This window comes from Schistocerca cancellata, chromosome 8, assembly GCF_023864275.1.
Source record: "Schistocerca cancellata isolate TAMUIC-IGC-003103 chromosome 8, iqSchCanc2.1, whole genome shotgun sequence".
Classification (NCBI taxonomy): Eukaryota; Metazoa; Arthropoda; class Insecta; order Orthoptera; family Acrididae; genus Schistocerca; species Schistocerca cancellata.
The window spans coordinates 576,476,820-576,484,576 of NC_064633.1; the positions used below are offsets into that span (position 1 = coordinate 576,476,820).

The following is a 7,757-nucleotide window of genomic DNA, read 5'->3' on the forward strand; positions in this document are numbered from 1 at the left end:
CACTACTATTAAATTATGATGCTTACAGCGCCATCTATTGGTACATTTTGTAACTATTTTTCTTCTGCCATACGTTTTCCCTCTTCTCCGATAATATTCAAATGCAATTTGACGTCATTCTGACCAGTGGTGTTATTTCTACAGTAGTTTGAAAGTTTAACTTGAATTATAATTACTCTGTGTATAAGACAAACAATCACTACAGAGTTACATAGTTTATTTCATAAAGTGCGTAACGAAATAATTCTTTTGCATTTACTGGGTGGAAGTGGGTGTAAAGGGCACTCACTGTATTGTTGTGTTACTGCATTGTTAGTACTCTGGCAAATATTGGTTCTTCCTAATTCTCTTTGGCATTGATTTCGTTAGGGTCTGTAGTTCTTGCAGTGAAATTGTCGCCAACTCTGCTCTTATCGTTTTTTTCTTCTCACATACGGCCTGAAGTTGGCTTTCATTGCTATAATTAAACCTTGCAGGTATTCTCCAAAGGTTTCCCACGGTGTTCACATCCGCGTTACGTGCAGGCCAAGGCAAGACATCGACATCTTTATCTTCAAACCAGGTTTTGGTTTTAGCAGAAACATGCATAGATACATTATGTTGCTGAAACATTAGACTCGCGTCCCCTAGGCCCTCATACATTCTAATTAACTCTGTTCCTAGCACCCCAGAGTACATGTTACAGTTCATTCTTAGTGTAAGGCAAGCAGTGCATGATTTACCTATAGTGGAGAAGGTTGCCCGAATCGCAACACTACCATCTCCAAAATTTCTTCATTCTTACCTGTTGCTCTGTTCTCAGATCATGCCAAAAATCCATCAGTCCCATCAAATTAACCTTCTCGTCACTGAAGATAATTTTATCCCATTCGGAACTCTATGACATACGTTTTCAGCAAACTTCAATCTAGTCCGCTTATTTTTTGGTGTAGAGCAGGTTTCTGTGATCGTTTCTAGAATGCAAGATGTCTGTCGTTTGACAAAATGTGTCGTACACGTCTGGCCGTTATTGGCAATTGCAATTCAGTAAAAAGTTGAGCAGCATGACGGTTTGTGGCCCTTGATTTGCGCAAAACTAACTGTTTCGATGCGTCAGACAATTTTCTACTTAGCTCGTATTTTCCGTTCTGTCCATGTCGTGCACCAAATCTAACGAAAATATCTATTGACGATTTGACAATCAGAGGGTCCCATTTGCTTGCACTCGCCGGTTTTTGCTTTTTTGTCACATCATAATCTTTTTCCACGTGGGACTGCTACAGCTGTGTTTTGTGAAAACAACACAGGCTGTCACTAACGGCGTCTGTTCCCTGTGTGCAGTTAAGGCACGTACGCAGACACCAACGCTGCACGCAGCCCACCGCCTTTGCACCGAGTTCCACCCTCTACCGCCCGAATCGTTGTTGCCTTGCTGTATACAGTACTACTGATATCAAAGGCGATACTATTTGACTACATTTAACAGTATGATGGATTTCGTACTACTGCGTATACACTGCTCACGTCTGTTCCAACCGACAATGTTAATTCTCCCACAAACATCCATGCCCTTAAGCTGATTTTCAATACAGTGTTAAATTTAAGGTTGTCTGCTACAGCATAAATATTTTAATAAGAATCTATCACCCAACACTATGTTGTAGTTGACAAAAACTCTCTAACACCTATTTTGCGCCACCATGCAGTATGCGACTGACATAACAGCGGCGCCTTCCTTTTTATTGTATTGTATAGACTCGTACTTGCTTCGTTTCCGATCTCTAATGCAGAATGCGTGGAACAGGGTCGGCTGGTGGTTAGCCTATACCAGCTGTGTCTCTTGTAGCGCAAGCTAAGGGGTACCCGGGGATACATTTGCCCCATAGCTTATTTTAGCGTCTTAATTAATTCTATAAGACAGCAGCAAATGGCTAGACGGGAGTCATGGCGGTGGGATCTCCAAGTGTTTCATCCTGCGATTGTTTAAATTTAAACCTACTCACTTTGTACAGAATTAGTTGTGGTCTGCGACTGTTATAAAAAGCATTTCCCCTCGTTCAATAACGTTTCTTTTCCAATACCTTCTTACACGCCAAGTTTCAGCAACATGCTGCCATCATTAGGTGCTTCAGTGTTACTTATGCTTCAAACAACGTGGGCAAACACCTTCGAACATAGCCACACTAGCATGCCCAGAAAAAATCTTATTACTTCAGATGAGTCTATAGTTACAATACTGCCCATTAAAATTGCTACACCAAGAAGAAATGCAGATGATAAACGCGTATTCATTGGACAAATATATTATACTAGAACTGACATGTGATTACATTTTCACGCAATTTGGGTCCATAGATCCTGAGAAATCAGTACCCAGAACAACCACCTCTGGCCGTAATTACGGCCTTGATACGCCTGGACGTTGAGTCAAACAGAGCTTGGATGACGTGTACAGGTACAGCTGCCCATGCTGCTTCAACACGATACCACAGTTCATCAAGAGTAGCGACTGGCGTATTGTGACGAGTCATTACACCATTGACCAGACGTTTTCAATTGGTGAGAGATCTGGAGAATGTGCTGCCCAGGGCAGCAGTCGAATATTCTCTGTATCCAGAAAGGCCGGTACAGGACCTGCAACATGCTGGTCGTGCATTATCCTGCTGAAATGTAGGGTTTCGCAGGGATCGAATGAAGGGTATAGCCACGGGTCGTAACACACCTGAAATGTAAGGTCCACTGTTCAAAGTGACGTCAATGCGAACAAGAGGTGATCGAGACGTGTAACCAATGGCACCCCATACCATAACGCCCGGTGATACGCCAGTATGGCGATGACGAATACACGCTTCCAATGTGCGTTCACCAAGATGTCGCCAAACACGGATGCGAGCATCATGATGCTGTAAACAGAACCTGGATTCATCCGAAAAAATGACGTTGTGCCATCGTACACCCAGGTTCGTCGTCGAGTACACCATGGCAGGCGCTCGTGTCTGTGATGCAGCGTCAAGGGTAACCGCAGCCATGGTCTCCGAGCCGATAGTCCATGCTGTTCCAAACGTCGTCGAACTGTTCGTGCAGATGGTTGTTGTCTTGCAAACGTCCCCATCTGTTGACTCAGGGATCGAGACGTAGCTGCACGATCCGTTACAACCATGCGGATAAGACGCCTGTCATCTCGAGTGCTAGTGGTACGAGGCCGTTGGGATCCAGCACGGCGTTCCGTATTACCGTCCTGAACCCAACGATTCCATATTCTGCTAACAGTCATTGGATCTCGACCAACGCGAGCAGCAATGTCGCGATACGATAAACCGCAATCGCGATAGGCTACAATCCGACCTTTATCAGAGTCGGAAACGTGATGGTATGCATTTCTCCTCCTTACACGAGGCATCACAACAACGTTTCACCAGGCAACGCCGGTCATCTACTGTTTGTGTATGAGAAATCGGTTGGAAACTTTCCTCATGTCAGCACGTTGTAGGTGTCGCCACCGGCGCCGACCTTGTGTGAATGCTCTGAAAAGGTAATCATTTGCACATCACAGCATCTTCTTCCTGTTGGTTAAATTCGGCGTCTGTAGCAAGTCATCTTCGTGGTGTAGCAACTTTAATGGCCAGTAGTGTATGTAATTACTGTCAGGGTTCGGAACAATTTATCATAATGGAAATGTCACGAGGGCGATAGCTGGCTTTTCTGAAGTGAATTACAGAGCTCACTGAGTGAGGTAGATGGCAAGAGGAGGTTTAGGCAGTGTATAAGTGCGGAGGAAGGACTTTGGTCTCAACAGCGGCGGCGATGAGAGGGGTTGGGAGTGAGTAGGAAGATACAGCAACTGTTGTTGTTAACGGCGGCAGAATCGATAGATGGCGGTGGGCTGTGAGAGAGGTAGTAGGCGAGCGCCCAGCAGCGGGCAGGGAGGGAGCTGGGAGGTGGGAGGCGGGAGGAGGCGGCTGTGCGGCCTGCTTCCGCTCGGCCCGCCGTGTCGTTCGGATTCGCCGGCGGCGGCGGCGGCGGCGGCGGCGGCGGCGCGGAGACCGCGGCGTAATATCCGCGCGGCGCGCTATCTCGTTCGCCTAATTGCTCTCGCGGCGGCGCGGCGGCGCGGCTGCATGCAAACTTTGTGTTTTAATATAGCGGCGAGCGGGCGCGGCTAGCGGGCAATTTATGGCCAGACTTTACGCCGGAGCGGTGGGCCGCCTGCGGATATTAAACGTGACTTGTGTTCGTTGTACCTCAGCGGCGGGGGCGGTGGCGAGGGTGGGGGCGGATGCAGGCAGGAAGCCAGGGAGGCGGCGGCGGGGACTGGGCGAGGCGCGCTCTGCCAGAACCTGCCCCGTGGGCGGCCGGAGCCACTGCTCCGGCGACGGCGGCCGCGCTGTCTCTGTTCGTTACACTGGTTGTTACAAGGGAAGTGCCGAATATTTTGAGAGGCAGGAATAAAAAGCCCAGTAACGACGCTCCGGGAACACACATTTTCTGACATTCGAAAACTTGTCCATGGGGCTGGATGACCTTTGCTCGTTTATAAGCTGGTGTCCAAAATTAAAGTATCAAACTGCTGTTTCCCCGTCCTGTTGTAACGCCGGAAATGCATATCCTCCTATTTCCATCTATTGTACTATAAATTTGTTTTCCTTATTTCTGTGTCTTTACATATTGTAATTGTTTTACTATTTGTTTTTTTTTTTTAATTATGAATTTGGACCGCATACAACTTAAGACTTCTGGTGTTTCTTTTTCTTCCGTTCTTCCCAGTACTTCTTCATTTTCTCGCCAACTGCTCGTCTCTGCTCATCTGTCCACACTCTCTTGGGTCGAGGTTTTGGTGCATCTTCTTCATAGTTTGCGTTTTCTATAAGTAGCCTAAAGTTATTCCTGTCACGTATTATTTCTTCTGTAACACCTATTTTGTTGGCGTCTTTCTTTACTGCTTCTATCCATCCTACGGTGTTTTTCAGCTTACTAACGTAATTAAAGATTTTCTTTGTAATTCGTGTTTCTTCCATTCTTTTTAAATGTCCATAAAATTTTAGACGTCTCTTCCTCATTGTATCTATGATCTTTTCTGTATTTTTGTATAGGTCTTCATTTCTCCTTTTAATCCACCTGTTTTCCTTGTTTTTCTCAGGACCTAGAATTTTTCTATTTGTATATATATATTTATGCATTTATGTCGATGTATAATTAGTTTGTTTCGTAAATATTATTTGTATTTTTACGCTGGGTCTTGCCTAGGGAAAACTGCTATCGAACGATTACATCGATAGATCGTGTGAAGAATCAAAGTGTGTAGGATCTTTGGTAGTGTGAACTCTGTCGCGTGGAGCGCGGGCAGAGGGGGAGTCTGGCTGGAGTAGCGAGTGGAGCAGGTGTGTTGTGTGAAGCTCCCGCGAGTTGCCGCGCTTTCGGGGTTTGGCAGCATGTAATTGCGCTCGACTTGCGATGATAGTTTCTGACATGGTGTCGCGGACGGGAAGCATTAGCTGGCGCACATCAAGAGCCCGGTTCGTCTGGTTACCGTGTCGAGAAGAAGGCGCGTCAACAGCCAGCTTCTGCAACAGCGACGGCCGACAATGAGTGACTGTCGCCACCTCCTCGATCGACGGCTTCAAACCTTCAATCAACCAACAAGGAAGACTGGAAGCACGTAAAGTTTTAGAACTGTATGGCAGACCTCAGCTTTTCAAACTGTACCATTTTCGTAACTATAATTATAGCAACTTAGCATGAACATTTTTTGCTCATTGTCCCAATTGCATTACCAAGCAGGGTCCCTTCCTTTTCCGGAATGAACCCGAGTGTTCTTGAAATTCAAATATAATCCGATTTCACTGCTTTAATTTCAAAGTTCAGTTAAGGCATTCATAGCTGGCTACAATATTTAGATTACACAAGCACAAATTAAGAGTGCGAGTTTTGTTACCATATTTTAGCTTACCTGTGACTGCAGCTCAGCTTGGTACGTACTAAATTTTACTACTGTTAATTGTTCAGAATAATTTAATTCAAGTTCAATGTTAAATCTCTTATTTCTAAATTGCGTAGATTCAAGTAGCTTTTGAAGTGATTGTTGAGGTAGTCCAAGACTAACCGTATTTTACTGAATTTCGATGTGCTTCAGAAAGAAAGCTCACTATTAACTTCAGTCACTAAATTAACTTTCGATTTTCCTGTTTTATTAATTCTTTTGCTAAATTAAGTCAGAGTGTAGCGAAATTTATTACTTCTGACAAACTTTCAGTTTTCACACTACACGTGTCAACCTTCAGTTGCCACGCTTCTAGTGCTAATTATATGTGTAATAACCTTTCTTTTTCAGTTACTATAGTAATTGTCCTTAGGACTGGCGACCGTGATTTCCCCCAAATCTCAAATACCTAATTACCGCTAGTTAATTGTTAACGTAACGGCTGCACATTTACTTTCTTTATTAACTTTACCCCTTTTCAAAATTAATTTCCACCAGTTTCATTAGCACTTTTCCTTTCATTTAGATGTAACCCTTTCCTCTCTCTTTACCGACAGGTTAACTTCGGTGACGATTGCTTTTCCCAAATTTCCATTAGGTACACGCGGTTTAAATTTTCATTGTCATTAAGGTCGATAAGTGAGGGGGAGGATACACTGTGCCTGAATAACGATATAAAAAAAACTGCTCCCGAATAGGCCGTGAAGGCACAAAGGTACCGACCGGCCGCCGTGTCGTCCTCAGCCCACAGGCGTCACTGGATGCGGATATGGAGAGGCGTATTGACAGCACACCGCTCTCCCGGCCGTATGTCAGTTTCCGAGACCGGAGCCGCTATTTCTCAATCAAGTAGCTCCACAGTTTGCCTCACAAGGGCTGAGTGCAGCCCGCTTGCCAACAGCGCTGGGCAGACCGGATGGTCATCCATCCAAGTGCTAGCCCAGCCCAACAGCGCTCAACTTCGGTGATCTGACGGGAACCGGTGTTACCACTGCGGCAAGGCCGTTGGCTGATTAACGACATAATCATACAGACTGTCTACGGATCTCCATACGATCCTGTTCTGCGTGGAAGATGGCATCTCGGTCAACGAACAACCACGCCAGCGATGACTCGGGACACCTATCAAACGGGGTCGTGTTTGAAGTGCAGTTCTACACCCACAGTCGCTGTGTACACAGTAACAGGTGGTGCAGTAAGGCAGAGAATAGAAGTCTACCAGACTCTTGGGTGGAGGGCCTTAGGAAGAATGGAAGGAGGACAGCCGCAAACTGATGTGGCGCAATGGCTTGATGTGAATCACTGTCTTGTATCTGGCATGTGCGACAGTTTATAGATAGCGAAATTGTTCCCTGAAGACCAGGGCAGGGCCGATTATATGTGATATCAGAGAGAGAGAGAGAGAGGACCGTTGTTTGGCTGTAATGGTGTGATAGTACCGGCTTAGTGCTGCAGGGCAACTGGCATCTCACATCGCAGCATCCACTGGACTTGTCGTATCGAGGCAAACGGTGTACAGAAGGCTTCGGCAGAGTGGCCTTTGCTGTCGGAGACATGCCGTATGTGGTGGAGGGTCTGACGCTTCTTCACAGAAGGGAACGTCTAGACTGGAGTAATCGACATGACACCTCGACGGTCGAACAGTGGGCCAACTAACTTTCTACGGATGAGTACGGATTTGGTCTGGAGAGTGATTCTCGACGGGTTCGCATCTGGAGAGGACAGGGGTCCCAAAAATTATCAAAAGAGACCAGTAACGAGGAGGATTCCAAATGGTGTGGGCAGGAGTTATGTTGAACAC

The 7,757-nt window shown here is 45.9% G+C and overlaps 1 pseudogene; it reads right to left on the bottom strand.

Annotated features, from left to right (window-relative positions):
• Window positions 1-6,848: 6,848 nt before the first annotated feature.
• LOC126095826 (5S ribosomal RNA) lies at window positions 6,849-6,966 on the bottom strand (annotated as a pseudogene).
• Between the last annotated feature and the right edge of the window lie 791 nt (window positions 6,967-7,757).